General features: G+C 29.7%; 12 non-coding genes and 1 pseudogene across 12 annotated transcripts; all 13 read left to right on the top strand.

The window, feature by feature from the left end:
• Positions 1–1045: 1045 nt before the first annotated feature.
• On the top strand, positions 1046–1165 carry LOC117120421. The gene has a single exon (XR_004447340.1). It is a non-coding gene; the product is annotated as a U5 spliceosomal RNA (small nuclear RNA).
• A 593-nt stretch (positions 1166–1758) lies between these two features.
• On the top strand, positions 1759–1877 carry LOC117120415. The gene has a single exon (XR_004447334.1). It is a non-coding gene; the product is annotated as a U5 spliceosomal RNA (small nuclear RNA).
• A 2594-nt stretch (positions 1878–4471) lies between these two features.
• LOC117120427 lies at positions 4472–4584 on the top strand (annotated as a pseudogene).
• Positions 4585–5316: 732 nt separating this feature from the next.
• Positions 5317–5435, top strand: LOC117120424. Its single transcript, XR_004447341.1, has one exon. It is a non-coding gene; the product is annotated as a U5 spliceosomal RNA (small nuclear RNA).
• Positions 5436–5639: 204 nt separating this feature from the next.
• LOC117120417 lies at positions 5640–5759 on the top strand. The gene has a single exon (XR_004447336.1). It is a non-coding gene; the product is annotated as a U5 spliceosomal RNA (small nuclear RNA).
• Positions 5760–6876: 1117 nt separating this feature from the next.
• LOC117120419 lies at positions 6877–6995 on the top strand. Its single transcript, XR_004447338.1, has one exon. It is a non-coding gene; the product is annotated as a U5 spliceosomal RNA (small nuclear RNA).
• A 701-nt stretch (positions 6996–7696) lies between these two features.
• Positions 7697–7816, top strand: LOC117120418. The gene has a single exon (XR_004447337.1). It is a non-coding gene; the product is annotated as a U5 spliceosomal RNA (small nuclear RNA).
• Positions 7817–8960: 1144 nt separating this feature from the next.
• Positions 8961–9079, top strand: LOC117120420. Its single transcript, XR_004447339.1, has one exon. It is a non-coding gene; the product is annotated as a U5 spliceosomal RNA (small nuclear RNA).
• Positions 9080–9796: 717 nt separating this feature from the next.
• On the top strand, positions 9797–9915 carry LOC117120416. Its single transcript, XR_004447335.1, has one exon. It is a non-coding gene; the product is annotated as a U5 spliceosomal RNA (small nuclear RNA).
• A 3167-nt stretch (positions 9916–13082) lies between these two features.
• Positions 13083–13199, top strand: LOC117120430. The gene has a single exon (XR_004447345.1). It is a non-coding gene; the product is annotated as a U5 spliceosomal RNA (small nuclear RNA).
• Positions 13200–13940: 741 nt separating this feature from the next.
• Positions 13941–14059, top strand: LOC117120428. The gene has a single exon (XR_004447344.1). It is a non-coding gene; the product is annotated as a U5 spliceosomal RNA (small nuclear RNA).
• Positions 14060–16136: 2077 nt separating this feature from the next.
• On the top strand, positions 16137–16257 carry LOC117120425. The gene has a single exon (XR_004447342.1). It is a non-coding gene; the product is annotated as a U5 spliceosomal RNA (small nuclear RNA).
• A 2885-nt stretch (positions 16258–19142) lies between these two features.
• LOC117120433 lies at positions 19143–19261 on the top strand. Its single transcript, XR_004447348.1, has one exon. It is a non-coding gene; the product is annotated as a U5 spliceosomal RNA (small nuclear RNA).
• Positions 19262–19373: the final 112 nt, after the last annotated feature.

The raw sequence follows: 19373 nt of genomic DNA on the forward strand, positions 1-19373 counted from the left end.
GTGACCGAATATACTGTAAGTAAATAAAAATATATAAGATAAATAAAATATAGAAATGGGTATATCGTAATTGTATTGAACCTTCATTTAGGTAATGTACAATATTTCAATATAAAAATTTAATTACTTAATTACTATCACAACTATTATTATAATACAACTTTTTTCCACTTCTTTTAAACCTTTCATTTTTGTGTCTATTGTTGTGTGTATACGTGCAGGGAACGTATACAAACCGACTGATATTATTTCTATAGGTTGAGATGTATATGTTCATGTACTATGACATTATGTGTATGCGTGCACGCACGTGCTGACAGTACTAATGTACTGGATGTATTAATAGGCCCTATTCATTTGTTTCCCCTTGCTTTTGCTAGTTTTAGTTAAGATCGTTTTCCTTCAATTGTTTCAACGGCCTTGAAACACTTGCCAAACTTCTATTATTTCTTCTAAAATTAGAAGACAAATAAATGATCTGATTTTTTTTTATATAGGGCCTAAGTGTTTTAATTATATGTTTACCCATGGAGGTATTATAAACAAATTCCTCCATGGTTTACCTAGAAAAGCCATTTAATCTTATCTGAACACTATTTTGCTGAAGGTATGATTATGTAACCTTTATAATAGAGTAAAGTAATATACTGCTGTATAATAATAATGTGTTTTTTTTTATATAAAAGAAAAGTGTGTAGAATTAAAAACAAAATAAGAACACGGAGCCTTGCAAACTTTTAATGGTTCTTACAAAAGCAAATGTGAATATCTTTAAATAAATTCCATTTTCTTTACAGTAGGAAGGGAACTTGCATTGTAATAGGCCTACATAATAGTTAAATATAAAGATTTTATTTATTTAATTATTACTTCACAGCTATTATTACAACAGTACAACTATTTAAACTTTTTTACACTTTTTTTTTATAGGCCTATCTATCTGTTGGGTTTAAAGTCATGTTTTGGTTATTGCGTTTTATAAATATTTGACACTTACCCGTTGCGGTGACCAATGTTATATAATACTGTCCTCGTGCTTTCAACGTCACTCTTGTTTCTCTGCATCACGCATAAATCTTTCGCCTTTTACTAAAGATTTCCGTGCAGAGGAACACTCATTGATTTTAAACTCAATTTTTCTCAGCCCTTTTGAAAAACAAGGGTCGTTATGAAATAAAAGTATTAATGTGTTAGGTTTTATTTATGTTTCCACACATCGTTGTCTGGATTGTACGTACTTTTCAAGATATTTTGAGAGTTTTTGTATCTCTTTATGGGCGCTTCATTTACCGACTGAATAAGTAAATAAAATTACATAAGATATGAAATAAAATATAAAAATGGATATATCGTGTACAGTACATGAACATATGGTTAAGTGTAACTGAAGCAATGCATAAATAAATGAAACGGGCAAATAAATGATAAAAACAAATTAAAGGCAAAAAAGTGAAAAAAAAAATTAATAAGGGAGTATATAATTAATTATAATTAAACTAAACTTGCATTGTAACACATAGAGCTATAGTTAAATATAAAGATTTTAATTACTTAATTATCACTTTACAGCTATTATTAGAACAGTACAACTTTTAAATTGTTTTTACACTTTTTATTAAACTTTTTTACATTTTTTTAATAGGACTATCTAGCTGTTGGGTTTAAAGTCAAGCTTTAGTTATCGCGTTTTATAAATATTTGACACCTACCTGTTGCGGGGACCAATGTTATATAATACTGTCCTCGTGCCATTTGAGATTACTCTGGTTTCTCTGCATCACGCATAAATCTTTCGCCTTTTACTAAAGATTTCCGTGCAGAGGAACACTCTTTGAGTTTAAACTCAATTTTTCTCAGCCCTTGAGGAAATCAAGGGTAGTTATGAAATAAAAGTAATGTATTATGTTTCATTTGCATTTCCACACATCGTTGTCTGGATTGTGCAGACTTTTTCAGATATTTTGAGAGTTTTTTATCTCGTTTTTTTTCTCTTTTCAGGCAAAGCCACATTTATTCAATAATACATAATACCAATGATTTTCAAAATAACAAATCAAATTAGCAAATTCATATTCAAAATAAAAAGAAAACAAAAGGCCTATATGTTAGACCTCTTAAGTTTCTTATCGTTTCATAGCAGCACAATTTTTACAATCAAATTTCACTCCTTTCATTTCCTTACTAACAATTTATTTTATGAAATTTTGTATTTTTTTTTTCTTTTGTAAATTCAGTTCTCCTTTTTTTTTCTCTCTTTATCCTTTTTCCCTTTCATTTTGAGTTGGAAACCCACAGAGAAGAAAAAAAAAATGTTAAGAGTGAATTTATCAATTAACAGGTCAATCAGAATAACAATAATGCAATGGTAATTGCAGCAGTTGGCATTATTATGATGCTATTACAGGTAAATCCTGATAAATATGTTTTGTTAATTCTATAATACAAAGATTAAAGTCTTAAATAGTTAATTACCTTAATCCATTTCTTTAATACTTTTTCTCTGTTGATAATAAATTCTCAGTTAGATACTACTTTTTAGCATATAGTGATAAATACATACGTAGTTGTTTAGTTCTGACAAAGTTTTTTGTTTATAAATCGTAAACATCTCATTAATTACATTATTATCTGTATCAAGAATAATATCTTTATATTTTATGCTGATGTAATGTATGTTGTTAATTATATTCTGTACATTTTCTCATAAATTACTGACATAATTACAATAAAAAAACATGTTTATCATCTTCAAGATTCCACACTTAATACATAACTCAGAGTCTCTATGTTTCCAACAAAACAGTCGTTTATTTGTTGGAGTAATTTTATGGAGTAATTTGTAATTAAATTGAGCATATTTAAATCCTTTATGAGTTTTACTTTTCTTAGCCAAACAGTGTTCCATTCAATTGGATCATTATTGTCAAATTCATTTTCCCACTTAACTTGTGCGATAGAGTGAATAAAAACGTCATTGACATAGAAGTTATACATATACTTAGAATTAGTTTTTACTAAATTCCGGTTTATTGTCAACTCTGCTTCTTTCTTTGCATTGTGTTGTATTTCTGAGGATTGCTTTTAGTACTGTTAAATATTCACTTAACCAATTACTTTTGTTTAACAACTTTTCCAATATTTCCTTTGACGTCAACAGTCTATTTTTAATAACAATGTCTTTAATTTATTTTAAAGCCCGAATTGTACCAGTTGTTAAATAGCAAAGATTTTTCATTTACATTGATGTGTTTATTACCCCATAGAGGTTGCTCAGCAATCTCGCTATTGCTATTTACTTGATTATTTGTTATACTATTGTATTGAACTGATGATTTTCTTACATTCACATAAAACTGTGGTACCGTTTCCATCATTGTGTTTTGTAACAAATGAATATTTGACATATTGAACAATACAATTTCAGCAGCAAGTTTATTTATATAAAATAACGGAATTAATTTCTATTTGACAAAGTCATTGTTAAGAAGTTTTCTTGCCCAATTTATACTGAAGGCTTTGACATGCAAGCTAAAGTCTGGTACTTTTAAACCTCCAAGTCCTATTAATGTTTTTCTTTTATTTTTTTTTTATTTTTTCACATTCTAGATAAAGTTGTATATAAGTGTATTGACCTTTGTGAAAACATAATTTGGAACTTCAATTATTAAAGCGTTGTAAATCAGTTTCGATAGTGCAGGACACTTCAAAATTTTTACTTTTCCCATTAGAGAAAGGTTTACACTTCCAAATGTTTAATAATTTTTCCAAGCTTAGTAATTTATTATTCCAGTTAAGTTCTGAGCATTTTTTATTGTCATAACCAATGTATATACCTAAGATTTTAAATGGTTCTTTGACCCAACATAACTTATAAGGTTTATTAGTACGATTCTTCCCCCTGCCAATCCACATTGCTTTTGTTTTTCATATTAAGTCTTAAACCTGAAACTTTACAAAATTGATCAATCAAAACAATGGACCTATTAAGGCTAGTTTCATTTCCGATGAATAATACCGTATCATCGGCCAATTGAGCAATACGTGCCTCATGATCAGTAGTGGAATTGCATGGCAATGGTATTCTTCTTAACAAGGTATCTGATATAGTATTATTAGCCATCATTTCTACTACTAGAATATAAAGCTGTGCGGACAACGGACAACCTTGACGCAAACCGTTTTGCATTTTAAAACTCTCAGATTTTATCTCTTTATGGGCGCTTCATTTAACCAGGGAACAGTGAAATTTCACTCTTCTCTAATTTAACGACCGAATAAGTAATAAAAATATATATATAAGATAAATAAAATATAGAAATGGATATAGCGTGTACATTACATGAATATATGGTTAAGTGTAACTGAAGCAATGCATAAATAAATGAAACGGGCAAATAAATTATAAAAACAAATTAAAGGCAAAAAAGTGAAAAAAAAATGTTAATAAGTGAGTATATAATTAATTATAATTAAACTATGTGCCATCACGCATAAATCTTTCGCCTTTTACTAAAGATTTCCGTGCAGAGGAACACTCTTTGAGATTAAACTCAATTTTTCTCAGCCTTTGAGAAAATCAAGGGTCGTTATGAAATAAAAATAATGTTGTATGTTTCAATTATATTTCCACACATTGCTGTCTATAGGTGGTACGTACTTTTCCAGATATTTTGATAGTTCTTTTTTTCTATCTGTTAATGGGCGCTTCATTAAACGACCGAATAATTAAGTACCAGTACATAAAAATATATAAGATAAATTAAATATAGAAATTGATATATAGCCTGATAAACATATGGTTAAATGTAACTGAAGAAATTCATGCATAAATGAAGCGGACAAATAAATAATAAAAACAAATTAAAGGCAAAACGGTAAAAAATAATAATTAATAATTGAGTATATAAATAATTAATTAAACCGTGTGCCATCATATTATTTAATCGCAATATTATTAGCATAGGCATACAGCGAATGACTAGTTTATTAAATAAAAAAGCACACAAACACAAACTTTTTGGCAAGTGGGCCTATATATTATGAATTTCGTATTTTATAGGCCCCCTACAGTAGATAGGAAAGGAACTTGCATTGTAACAAATAGAGCTATAATTAAATATAAAGATTTTAATTACTTAATTATTACTTCACAGCTATTATTAGAACAGTACAACTTTTAAAACTTTTTACACTTTTTATTGTTTATATCTAGCTGTTGGATTTTAAAGTCATGTTTTAGTTATTGCGTTTTATAAATAGTTACCACCTACCCGTTGCGTTGAATGTTATATAATACTGCCCTCGTTCCGTTTGACGTCACTCTTGTTTCTCTGCATCACGGATAAATCTTTCGTCTTTTACTGAAGATTTCCGTGCAGAGGAACTCTCATTGAGTTTAAACTCAATTTTTCTCAGCCCTTGAGAAAATCAAGAGTCGTTATGAAATAAAAATAATGTTTTCATTGTTTGGATGGTACGTACTGCTTCCAGACATTCTCTGAGTTTTTTTTTTCTTTTTATTGTTAATATCTAGCTGTTGGGTTTAAAGTCAAGCTTTAGTTATAGCGTTTTATAAATATTTGACACCTACCTGTTGCGGTGACCATTGTTATATAATACTGTCCTCGTGCCATTTGAGATTACTCTGGTTTCTCTGCATCACGCATAAATCTTTCGCCTTTTACTAAAGATTTCCGTGCAGAGGAACACCTCATTGGGTTTAAACTCAATTTTTCTCAGCCCTTGAGGAAATCAAGGGTCGTTATGAAATAAAAATAATGTTTATTATCATTGTTTGGATGGTACGTACTGCTTCCAGACATTCCCTGAGTTTTTTTTGTTTTTTGTTTTTTGTTTTTTGTTTTGGTTTGAATGTGCTTATGTGCGCTTCATTCAGTGACCGAATATACTGTAAGTAAATAAAATTATATAAGATAAATAAAATATAGAAATGGATATAGCGTAATTGTATTGAACCTTCATTTAGGTAATGTACAATATTTCAATATAAAGATTTAATTACTTAATTACTATCACAACTATTGTTATAATACAATTTTTTCCACTTTTAAACCTTTTATTTTTGTGTCTATTGTTGTGTGTATACGTGCAGGGAACGTATACAAACCGACTGATATTATTTCTATAGGTTGAGATGTATATGTTCATGTACTATGATATTATGTGTATGCATGCACGCACGTGCGGACAGTACTAATGTACTGGATGTATTTATAAGCTTTTGCTAGTTTTAGTTAAGATCGTTTTCCTTCAATTGTTTCAACGGCCCTGAAACCTGTTGCACTTGCCAAACTCCTATTATTTCTCCTAAAATTAGAAGAAAAACAAATGATCTGATTTTTTTTATATAGGGCCTAAGTGTTTAATTATATGTTTACCCATGGAGGTATTATAAACAAATTCCTCCATGGTTTACATAGAAAAGCCATTAAATCTTATCTGAGCACTATTTTGCTGAAGGTATGATTATGTAATCTTTATAATAGAGTAAAGTAATATACTGCTTGTATAATAATGATGTTTTTTTTTTTATAAAAGAAAAGCGTGTAGAATTAAAAACAAAATAAGAACACGGAGCCTTGCAAACTTTTAATGGTTCTTACAAAAGCAAATGTGAATATCTTTAAATAAATTCCGTCTTCCATACAGTAGGAAGGGAACTTGCATTTTAATAGGCCTACATAAAAAGTTAAATATAAACAGTACAACTATTTAAACTTTTTTACATTTTTTTTTAATAGGCCTATCTATCTGTTGGGTTTAAAGTCATGTTTTGGTTATTGCGTTTTATAAATATTTGACACTTACCCGTTGCGGTGACCAATGTTATACAATACTGTCCTCGTGCTTCCAACGCCACTCTTGTTTCTCTGCATCACGCATAAATCTTTCGCCTTTTACTAAAGATTTCCGTGCAGAGGAACACTCATTGAGTTTAAACTCAATTTTTCTCAGCCTTTGAGAAAATCAAGGGTCGTTATGAAATAAAAATAATGTTTATTATCATTGTCTGGATTGTACGTACTTTTCCAGATATTTTGAGAGTGTTTGTATCTCTTTATGGGCGCTTCATTTACAAACCGAATAAGTAAATAAAATTACATAAGATAAATAAAATATAAAAATGGATATATCGTGTACAGTACATGAACATATGGTTAAGTGTAACTGAAGCAATGCATAAATAAATGAAACGGGCAAATAAATGATAAAAACAAATTAAAGGCAAAAAAGTGGGAAAAAAATTAATTAATAAGGGAGTATATAATTAATTATAATTAAACTATGTGCCATCAAATTATTTAAATCGCAATATTAATAGTATAGGCATTGACAGCTAATGACTAATTTACATTTAAAAAAAAAACCAGACAGAAGCTGTTTATAGGCCTATATCTTATAACTTTCGTCTTCCATACAGTAAATAAAAAAGGAACTTGCATTGTAACACATAGAGCTATAGTTAAATATAAAGATTTTAATTACCGGTACTTAATTATCACTTTACAGCTATTATTAGAACAGTACAACTTTTAAATTGTTTTTACACTTTTTATTGTTAATATCTAGCTGTTGGGTTTAAAGTCAAGCTTTAGTTATCGCGTTTTATAAATATTTGACACTTACCTATTGCGGTGACCAATGTTATATAGTACTGTCCTCGTGCCATTTGACATTACTCTGGTTTCTCTGCATCACGCATAAATCTTTCGCCTTTTACTAAAGATTTCCGTGCAGAGGAACACCTCATTGGGTTTAAACTCAATTTTTCTCAGCCCTTGAGGAAATCAAGGGTCGTTATGAAATAAAAATAATGTTTATTATCATTGTTTGGATGGTACGTACTGCTTCCAGACATTCCCTGAGTTTTTTTTTTTTTTTTTTTTTTTTTTTTTTGGTTTGAATGTGCTTATGTGCGCTTCATTCAGTGACCGAATATACTGTAAGTAAATAAAATTATATAAGGTAAATACAATATAGTAATGGATATAGCGTAATTGTATTGAAACTTCATTTAGGTAATGTACAATATTTCAATATAAAGATTTAATTACTTAATTACTATCACAACTATTGTTATAATACAATTTTTTTCCACTTCTTTTAAACCTTTCATTTTTGTGTCTATTGTTGTGATACGTGCAGGGAACGCATACAAACCGACTGATATTATTTCTATAGGTTGAGATGTATATGTTCATGTACTATGATATTATGTGTATGCATGCACGCATGTGCGGACAGTACTAATGTACTGGATGTATTAATAGGCCCTATTCATTTGTTTCCCCTTGCTTTTGCTAGTTTTAGTTAAGATCGTTTTCCTTCAATTGTTTCAACGGCCCTGAAACCTGTTGCACTTGCCAAACTCCTATTATTTCTCCTAAAATTAGAAGACAAATAAATGATCTGATTTTTTTTTATATAGGGCCTAAGTGTTTTAATTATATGTTTACCCATGGAGGTATTATAAACAAATTCCTCCATTGTTTACATAGAAAAGCCATTAAATCTTATCTGAACACTATTTTGCTGAAGGTATGATTATGTAATCTTTATAATAGAGTAAAGTAATATACTGCCGTATAATAATCATGTTTTTTTTTTATATATAAAAGAAAAGTGTGTAGAATTAAAACCAAAATAAGAACACGGATCCTTGCAAACTTTTAATGGTTCTTACAAAAGCAAATGTGAATATCTTTAAATAAATTCCGTCTTTCATACGGTAGGAAGGGAACTTGCATTTTAATAGGCCTACATAAAAGGTTAAATATAAACAGTACAACTATTTAAACTTTTTTACACTTTTTTTTTAATAGGCCTATCTATCTGTTGGGTTTAATGTCATGTTTTGGTTATTGTGTTATATAAATATTTGACACTTACCCGTTGCGGTGACCAATGTTATATATAATACTGTCCTCGTGCTTCCAACGTCACTCTTGTTTCTCTGCATCACGCATAAATCTTTCGCCTTTTACTAAAGATTTCCGTGCAGCGGAACACTCATTGAGTTTAAACTCAATTTTTCTCAGCCCTTGAGAATATCAAGGGTCGTTATGAAATAAAAGTATTAATGTGTTAGGTTTATTTATGTTTCCACACATCGTTGTCTGGATTGTACGTACTTTTCCAGATATTTTGAGAGCTTTTGTATCTCTTTATGGGCGCTTCATTTACCGACCGAACAAGTAAATAAAATTACATAAGATATGAAATAAAATATAAAAATGGATATATCGTGTACAGTACATGAACATATGGTTAAGTGTAACTGAAGCAATGCATAACTAAATGAAACGGGCAAATAAATGATAAAAACATTTTAAAGGCAAAAAAGTGAAAAAAAAATTAATAAGGGAGTATATAATTAATTATAAGTAAACTATGTGCCATCAAATTTTTTAAATCGCAATATTAATAGTATAGGCATTAACAGCTAATGACTAGTTTACATTTAAAAAAAAATCAGACAGAAGCTGTTTGTAGGCCTATATCTTATAACTTTCGTCTTCCATACAGTAAATAAAAAAGGAACTTGCATTGTAACACATAGAACTATAGTTAAATATAAAGATTTTAATTACTTAATTATCACTTTTTCAGCTATTATTAGAACAGTACAACTTTTAAATTGTTTTTAAACTTTTTATTGTTAATATCTAGCTGTTGGGTTTAACGTCAAGCTTTATTTATCGCGTTTTATAAATATTTGACACCTACCTGTTGCGGTGACCAATGTTATATAATACTGTCGTCGTACCAATTGACATTACTCTGGTTTCTCTGCATCACGCATAAATCTTTCGCCTTTTACTAAAGATTTCCGTGCAGAGGAACGCTCTTTGAGTTTAAACTCAATTTTTCTCAGCCCTTGAGGAAATCAAGGGTAGTTATGAAATAAAAGTAATGTATTATGATTTATTTGTATTTCCACACATCGTTGTCAGGGTTGTACAGACTTTATCTCGGTTTTTTTTTCTCTTTTCAGGCAAAGCCACATTTATTCAATAACACATAATACCAATGATTTTCAAAATAACAAATCAAATCAGCAAATTCATATTCAAAATAAAAAGAGAACAAAAGGCCTATATATTAGACCTCTTAAGTTTCTTATTATCGTTTCATAGCAGCACAATTTTTACAATCAAATTTCACTCCTTTCATTTCCTTACTAACAATTTATTTTATAAAATTTTGTATTTGTTTTTTTTTTCTCTTTTGTAAATTCATTTCTTTTTTTTTTCTCTCTCTATCTTTCTTCCCTTTCATTTTGAGTTGGAAACCCACAAAGAGGAAGAAAAAACTATGTTAAGAGTGAATTTATCAATTAACAGGTCAATCAGAATAACAATAATGCAATGGTAATTGCAGCAGTTGGCATTATTATGATGCTATTACAGGTAAATCCTTATAAATATGTTTTGTTAATTCTATAATACAAAGATTAAAGTCTTAAATAGTTAATTACCTTAATCCATTTCTTTAATGCTTTTTCTCTGTTGATAATAAATTCACAGTTGATATTGATACTACTTTTTAGCATATAGTGATAAATAAATTCTATAAGTTTCTACATACGTAGTTGTTTAGTTCTGACAAAGTTTTTTGTTTATAAATCGTAAACATCTCATTAATTACATTATTATCTGTATCAAGAATAATATCTTTATATTTTATCCTGATGTAATGTATGTTGTTAATCATATTCTGTACATTTTCCCATAAATTACTGACATAATTGCAATAAAAATACATGTTTATCATCTTCAAGATTCCACACTTAATACATAACTCAGAGTCTCTATGTTTCCAACAAAACAGTCGTATATTTGTTGGAGTAATTTTATGGAGTAATTTGTAATTAAAATGAGCATATTTAAATCCTTTATGAGTTTTACTTTTCTTAGCCAAACAGTATTCCATTCAATTGGATCATTATTGTCAAATTCATTTTCCCACTTAACTTGTGCGATAGGTTGAATAAAAACGTCATTGACATAGAAGTTATACATATACTTGGAAATAGTTTTTATTAAATCCGGTTTATTGTCAACTCTGCTTCTTTCTTTGCATTGGGTTGTATATAGTTATTAATAATTTTAATCCACTTTCTGGGGATTGCTTTTAGTACTGTTAAATATTCACTTAACCAATTACTTTTGTTTAACAACTTTTCCAATATTTCTTTTGGCGTCAACAGTCTATTTTTAATAACAATGTCTTTAATTTTTTTTAAAGCCCGAATTGTCCAGTTGTTAAATAGCAAAGATTTTTCATTTACATTGATGTGTTTATTACCCCATAGAGGTTGCTCAGCAATCTCACTATAGCTATTTACTTGATTATTTGTAATACTATTTTATTGAACTGATGATTTTCTTACATTCACATAAAACTGTGGTACCGTTTCCATCATTGTGTTTTGTAACAAATGAATATTTGACATATTGAACAATACAATTTCAGCAGCAAGTTTATTTATATAAAATAACGGAATTAATTTCTATTTGACAAAGTCATTGTTAAGAAGTTTTCTTGCCCAATTTATACTGAGGGCTTTGACATGCAAGCTAAAGTCTGGTACATTTAAACCTCCAAGTTCAGTGGGTCCTATTAATGTTTTTCTTTTATTTTTATTTTTATTTTTTCACATTCTAGATAAAGTTGTATATAAGTGTATTGACCTTTGTGAAAACATAATTTGGAACTTCAATTATTAAAGCGTTGTAAATCAGTTTCGATAGTGCAAGACACTTCAAAATTGTTACTTTTCCCATTAGAGAAAGGTTTCTACACTTCCAAATGTTTAATAGTTTTTCCAAGCTTAGTAATTTATTATTCCAGTTAAGTTCTGAGCATTTTTTTATTGTCATAACCAATGTATATACCTAAGATTTTAAATGGTTCTTTGACCCAACATAACTTATAAGGTTTATTAGTACGATTCTTCCACCTGCCAATCCACATTGCTTTCGTTTTTCATATTAAGTCTTAAACCTGAAACTTTACAAAATTGATCAATCAAAACAATGGACCTATTAAGGCTAGTTTCATTTCCGATGAATAATACCGTATCATCGGCCAATTGAGCAATACGTGCCTCATGATCAGTAGTGGAATTGCATGGCAATGGTATTCTTCTTAACAAGGTATCTGATATAATATTATTAGCCATCATTTCTACTACTAGAATAAAAGCAGTGCGGACAACGGACAACCTTGACGCAAACCGTTTTGCATTTTATTACTCTCAGATTTTATCTCTTTATGGGCGCTTCATTTAACCAGGGAACAGTGAAATTTCACTCTTCTCTAATTTAACGACTGAATAAGTAATAAAAATATATAAAATAAATAAAATATAGAAATGGATATAGCGTGTACATTACATGAATATATGGTTAAGTGTAACTGAAGCAATGCATAAATAAATGAAACGGGCAAATAAATGATAAAAACAAATTAAAGGCAAAAAAGTGAAAAAAATAATTAATAAGTGGGTATATAATTAATTATAATTAAACTATGTGCCATTAAAAATTACTCAAATCGCACTATTATTAGTATAGGCATTGACAGCTAATGAATGGATTACATTTAAAAAAAAAACAGACAGAAGCTATTTGTAGGCTATATCTTATTTCATTTTAATTCATTTATTCAAAAATAACCTCCAACAAGGAGAAGCAAAGAAATACAATCAAAACAATGCAATTGAATTAAAAAGGTGGCTTGAATAATTAGAAACAGGCATAAAATTCGGACATTACACACACTACACATTAAAAATACATTTACAGAATTAATTGCAAGAAACAAGGAAATCACATTTCAAATACATATGCATATGCATATATATATACATATACACACCCACATACATATATATATATATACTGTATATATATATATATATATACATACAAATATATATATATACATATATATATATATATATATATATATACACATATATACACACATACATACACACACATACACATACATATGCATGCACATGCACATTGTAACACATACAGTTATAGTTTCTCTGCATCTGGTTTCTCTGCATCACGCATTAATCTTTCGCATTTACTAAAGATTTCGTGCAGAGGAACACTCTTTGAGTTTAAACTCAATTTTTCTCAGCACTTGAGGAAATCAAGGGTCGTTATGAATTAAAAATGATGTTGTATGTTTCAATTATAGTTCCACACATTGTTGTCTATAGGTGGTACGTACTTTTCCAGATATTTTGACAGTTCTTTTTTTCTATCTGTTAATGTGCGCTTCATTATACGACCGAATTATTAAGTACCATTAGGCCTACATAAAAATATATAAGATAAATGAAATATAGAAATTGATATATAGCCTGATAAACATATGGTTAAATGTAACTGAAAAAATGTATACATAAATAAAACGGACAAATAAATAATAAAAACAAATTAAAGGAAAAGGGTAAAAAAATAATTAATAAGTGCGTATATAATTAATTAAACCGTGTGCGATCAAATTATTTAATCGCAATATTATTAGCATAGACATTTACAGCTATAGAATGACTAGTTTGTAATATTAAAAAAGCAAACAAACACAAGCTGTTTAGCAAGTGGACCTACATATTATGAATTTCGTCTTACATAGGCCATCCACAGTAGATAGGAAAGGAACTTGCGTTGTAACACATAGAGCATAGTTAAATATAAAGATTTTAATTACGGTACTTAATTATTACTTCACAGCTATTATTAGAACAGTACAACTTTTAAAACTTGTTTACACTTTTTATTGTTAATATCTTGTTGGGTTTAAAGTCATGTTTTAGTTATTGTGTTGTATAAATATTTAACACTTACCCGTTGCGGTGACCATTGTTATATAATACTGTCCTCGTGCCTTCAACGTTACTCTGGTTTCTCTGCATTACGCATAAATCTTTCGCCTTTTACTAAAGATTTCCGTGCAGAGGAACGCTCATTGAGTTCAAACCTAATTTTTCTCAGCCCTTGAGGAAATCAAGGGTCGTTATGAAATAAAAGTAATGTTGTATGTTTCAATTATATTTCCACACTTCGTTGTCTAGGTGGTACGTACTTTTCTAGGTATTTTGACAGTTCATTTTTTGTATCTGTCCATGGGCGGGCGGGCGCTTCATTGAACGATCGAGTAATTAAGCACCGTAAATAAAAATATATAAGATATATAAAATATGGAAATTGATATATATCGTGATGAACGTATGGTTAAATGTAACTACTGAAGGAATGTATATAAAAATGAAACGGACAAATAAATAATAAAAGCAAATTAAAGGAAAAAGGTAAAAAAAAAATAAATGATTATAGGCCTATAATTAATTAATTAAACCGTGTTCCATAAAATTCTTTAAATCCCAATATTAATAGCATATGCATTTACAGCCAATGACTAGTTTATACTTTTAAAAAAAGTAAACAAACACAAGCTCTTTGTCAAGTGGGCTTATACATATTATGAATTTCGTATTTTATATGCCCCTACAGTAATAGGAAAGGAACTTGCATTGTAACACATAGAACTATAGTTAAATATAAAGATTTTAATTACTTAATTATTACTTCACAGTTATTATTAGAACAGTACAACTTTTTAAACTTTTTATACACTTTTTATTGTTAATATCTAGCTGTTGGGTTTAAAGTCAAGCTTTAGTTATCGCGTTTTATAAATATTTGACCTACCCGTTGCGGTGACCAATGTTATATAATACTAAAGATTACCGTGCAGAGGAACATTTTTTGAGTGTAAACTCAATTTTTCTCAGGCCTTGAGGAAATCAAGGGTCGTTGAAATAAAAGTAATGTGTTATTTATATTTCCACACACCGTTGCTGGATTGTACGTACTTTCCAGATATTTTGAGAGTATTTTCATCTCTTTATGGGCGCTTCATTTAACGACCGACTATAAGTAGATAAAAATATATAAAAAAATATAAGATAAATAAAATATAAAAATGGATATAGCATGTAAAGTACATGAACATATGCATAAATAAATGAAATGGCAAAAAAGTGGGAAAAAGAAAATTAATAAGTGAGTATATAATTAATTACAATTAAACTATGTGCCATCAAATTATTTAAGTCGCAATATTAATAGTATAAGCGTTGACAGCTAATAACTAGATTACATTTTAAAAAAAAACAGACAGAAGTTGTTAAGGCCTATATCTTATAACTTTTTTCCATACAATAGATAGGAAAGGAACTTGCATTGTAACACATAGAGTTATAGTTAAATATAAAGATTTTAATTACTCAATTATTACTTCAGAGCTATTATTAGAACAGTACAACTTTTAAAACTTGTTTACACTTTTATTGCTGCGAAGCAGCCAATTCATATTCTTGAAAGCAATTTGACCTCTGAAAGGTCATTGTTTGTCAAAAAACAAGTGCCTAAGACGACTGAAAAGCGGAGTTTCCTTCTTTCGTTCTGCCGGGTAAAAGCAATTACTTTAGGCGACGTTTGTAGACTAACGTACTCGTACCAACGTCCGCATGTTCGCGCTAGCACTCTAGGCCTAGACTAGCTAGGATGGTATAGGCCTAGCCTTGAAGGGACGAAGGTCCCAATGAAAAACAACGTCGCTCTTTGATAGCTAACATTTTCTATTTAACATCACAATAATTCATTATTAGACCTATAGTTGTTTTTTGAATTGTACTCTACAAATCTCAGCCGATACCTCGCACAACTCATTAACCTCTCTATCTATTGTCGTGACGTCATGGCTCGCTGGCTCACACTTGGGATGTCTCGCACTTGTGATCAAATAACACGCTGGCTCGCTCTTTGACAACACTCATTGGCAGTCAACTCGCCCCTAGAAAACCCGCCCTTGGAAACTTGTCCCATAAAAAAATGTACACTTCCTAGACCATGCAGTCTTCAAAATAAAAATTGTAACCTTTGGTAATCAACTACATTTTCCACATACATAGAAATTTTTGAAACTTGATTAAAAAAAACCTAAACCATAATTCACCACTATAGACACTTTTTGACATTATGAAAAATTACGACTTTGTTACCCAATGAGAAGTGTCCCGTTTGACATTACTCTAGTTTCTTTGCATCACACATAAATCTTTTGCCTTTCATTAAAGATTTCCGTGCAGAGGAACATTCTTTGTGTTTAAACTCAATTTTTCTCAGCCCCTGAAGAATTTAAGGGTCTTTATGAAATAAAAATAATGTTGTGTGTTTCAACATTTTTTTAACCAGTATCAAAAAGCTAATTAAAACTGAAATAACTAACGCTAAACTTGACTATAAAACTAAGTTGGAAAATTCCTTTAAAACAAATAATCCTAGAGATGCTTGGAAATGTATGTATGAAATGACTGGTCTAGAGAAGAAGACAAATAATAATAACTTTCTTTCGGGTGACACTCCTGAAAATGTAGCAAATAATTTTAACAAATTTTATGCTCGGTTTGAGGACGCAGCTGTTAATGGCCCTCCAAACATAGAGAAAATAGAATGTGCTAACCAACTTTTTGTCCCCTTTAGTTATTTTGTTACAATTATCTATGGACTTGCATATAATTCCTAAGTGTTGGAAGTCATCCGTTATTGTACCTGTCGCTAAGAAGGCTCGTCCCTCTAAGTTAAATGACTTTCGCCCAGTTGCGCTTACCTCCATCATTATGAAGTGCTTTGAGCGTATTGTATGTAATTATTTATTATGTTCTTTATCTCCTATTATATATCCTCTGCAGTTTGCTTATCTGCCACTTAAATGTGCTGAGGATGCCGTTCTAACTTTAGTTAACTTAGTTCAAAAACATACTGATAAACTAAATTGTTATGCTAGAGCTACTTTTGTTGATTTTTTATCTGCTTTTAACACTATGCAGCCATATATTTTAATTGAGAAACTCCATAATCTTGAGGTTAATCCATATTTAATTTCCTGGATCAGTAACTTTTTATATTTAAGAGAATAGCGTGTAAAGGTGTCTAACTCTCTTTCTGATGTTATTACTACTAATGTTGGTTCGCCCAAGGATGTTGCTTATCCCCATTATTATATGTTATACACTAATGATTGTGTTTCTCGTACACTAAATACGTATCTACTTAAATACGCTGATGATACCTTAATTGTTGGTCTTGTGCATGGTGACAATGAGAATCCCTATCGGGAAACCATTGAAGGTGTTGTCAATTGGTGTGATACTAATCAATTAACTGTAAATATGGCAAGAAAACTAAAGAAGTAATTTTTGACTTCAGGAAATCTGTAAACAGGGTACCTGTTCCAGTAAAAATACATGATGATGAAATTGAAATAGTTACTAGTTATATGTACCTTTGCATGATAATTGATGATAAGCTTAATTGGGGCGAGCATTGTAGAGGACTATTTTCCAAAGGACTCACTCGACTTTTCTTCTTAAGAAAACTTAATCATTTTCATTGTCAATTGGTGTGATACTAATCAATTAACTGTAAATATGGCAAGAAAACTAAAGAAGTAATTTTTGACTTCAGGAAATCTGTAAACAGGGTACCTGTTCCAGTAAAAATACATGATGATGAAATTGAAATAGTTACTAGTTATATGTACCTTTGCATGATAATTGATGATAAGCTTAATTGGGGCGAGCATTGTAAAGGACTATTTTCCAAAGGACTCACTCGACTTTTCTTCTTAAGAAAACTTAATCATTTTCATGTTGATCTAACGATTTTGAATCTTTTTTATTCGTCAGTTGTTCAAAGTGCAATTCTTTTCTGTTCCGTTGTTTTTTCTTAGTAGCTTAAGGAAAAATCAGATTTAGGCAAACTTCAAGCATTAACAAACCAAGCTTGTCGTATAATTAAGGAAAGCATTTCGATTGATAAGGTTTGTGTTGCAATCATCCTAGATAAGACAAAGAATATTATGACCAATAATGATCACCATCTATACCATGAGTATAATTGGTTAAAATCTGGCAAGCGTCTACGCAGCAGGTATTTGAATTCGTTAATTCCATTCTCCATCAGATTACATAACAATAACGGCTAGATATAATCTCTCTATACTCATTACCACGTTTTATCTCTGTATACAGTATTTTTATTTTATACTGTTCTATATTTTTGCTATTCTTAGTTTTTATTTCTTTGTATTTTTGTATTTCATTGTATTGCGATTGTTGCCTTAAATGAGTTTCTGCAAGGACCAAATAAATCTGAATCAGTGAATCTGAATCTGAATTATATTTCCACACATTGTTTACTATAGGTGGTACGTACTTTTCCAGATATGTTGGTAGTTCTTTTTTTCTATCTGTTCATGGGTGTTTCATTTAACGACCGAATAATTAAGTACCAGTACATAAAAATATATAAGATAAATTAAATATAGAAATTGATATATAGCCTGATAAACATATGGTTAAATGTAACTGTAGAAATGCATACATAAATGAAGCGGACAAATAAATAATAAAAACAAATTAAAGGCAAAAAAGTAAAAAATAATAATTAACAAGTGAGTATAATAATTAATTAAACCGTGTGCCATCAAATTATATAATCGCAATATTATTAGCATAGGCATTTACAGCTATGGAATGACTAGTATATAATATACAAAAAAGCACACAAACCAAACTTTTTGGCATTGGGCCTATATTATGAATTTCGTGAGTATTTATGAAATAAGTGAGTATATAATTAATTACAATTAAACTATGTGCCATCAAATTATTTAAATCGCAATATTAATAGTATAAGCGTTGACAGCTAATGACTAGGTTACATTAAAAAAAAAAAACAGACAGAAGCTGTTAAGGCCTATATCTTATAACTATTTTTCCATACAGTAGATTGGAAAGGAACTTGCATTGTAACACATAGAGTTATAGTTAAATATAAAGATTTTAATTACTCAATTATTACTTCACAGCTATTATTAGAACAGTACAACAGTACTTTTTACACTTTTTATTGCTAATATGTAGATGTTGGGTTTAAAGTCATGTTTTAGTTATCGCGTTTTATAAATATGCGACACCTACCAGTTGCGGTGACCAATGTTATATAATACTGTCGTCGTTCCGTTTGACATTACTCTGGTTTTTCTGCATCACGCATAAATCTTTCGCCTTTTACTAAAGATTTCCGTGCAGAGGAACACTCTTTGAGTTTAAACTCAATTTTTCTCAGCCCTTGAGAAAATCAAGGGTCGTTATGAAATAAAAGTCATGTAAGAAAGTATAATACATACTCCAAGTATTGAAATACACGCCATCGTGTTGGGATTCAATATTTCGACATTAATTATGTCATCATCAGAAA

Source organism: Anneissia japonica, unplaced genomic scaffold (assembly GCF_011630105.1).
Source record: "Anneissia japonica isolate Jap-2015-1 unplaced genomic scaffold, ASM1163010v1 scaffold287953_len805160_cov178, whole genome shotgun sequence".
NCBI lineage: Eukaryota > Metazoa > Echinodermata > Crinoidea > Comatulida > Comatulidae > Anneissia > Anneissia japonica.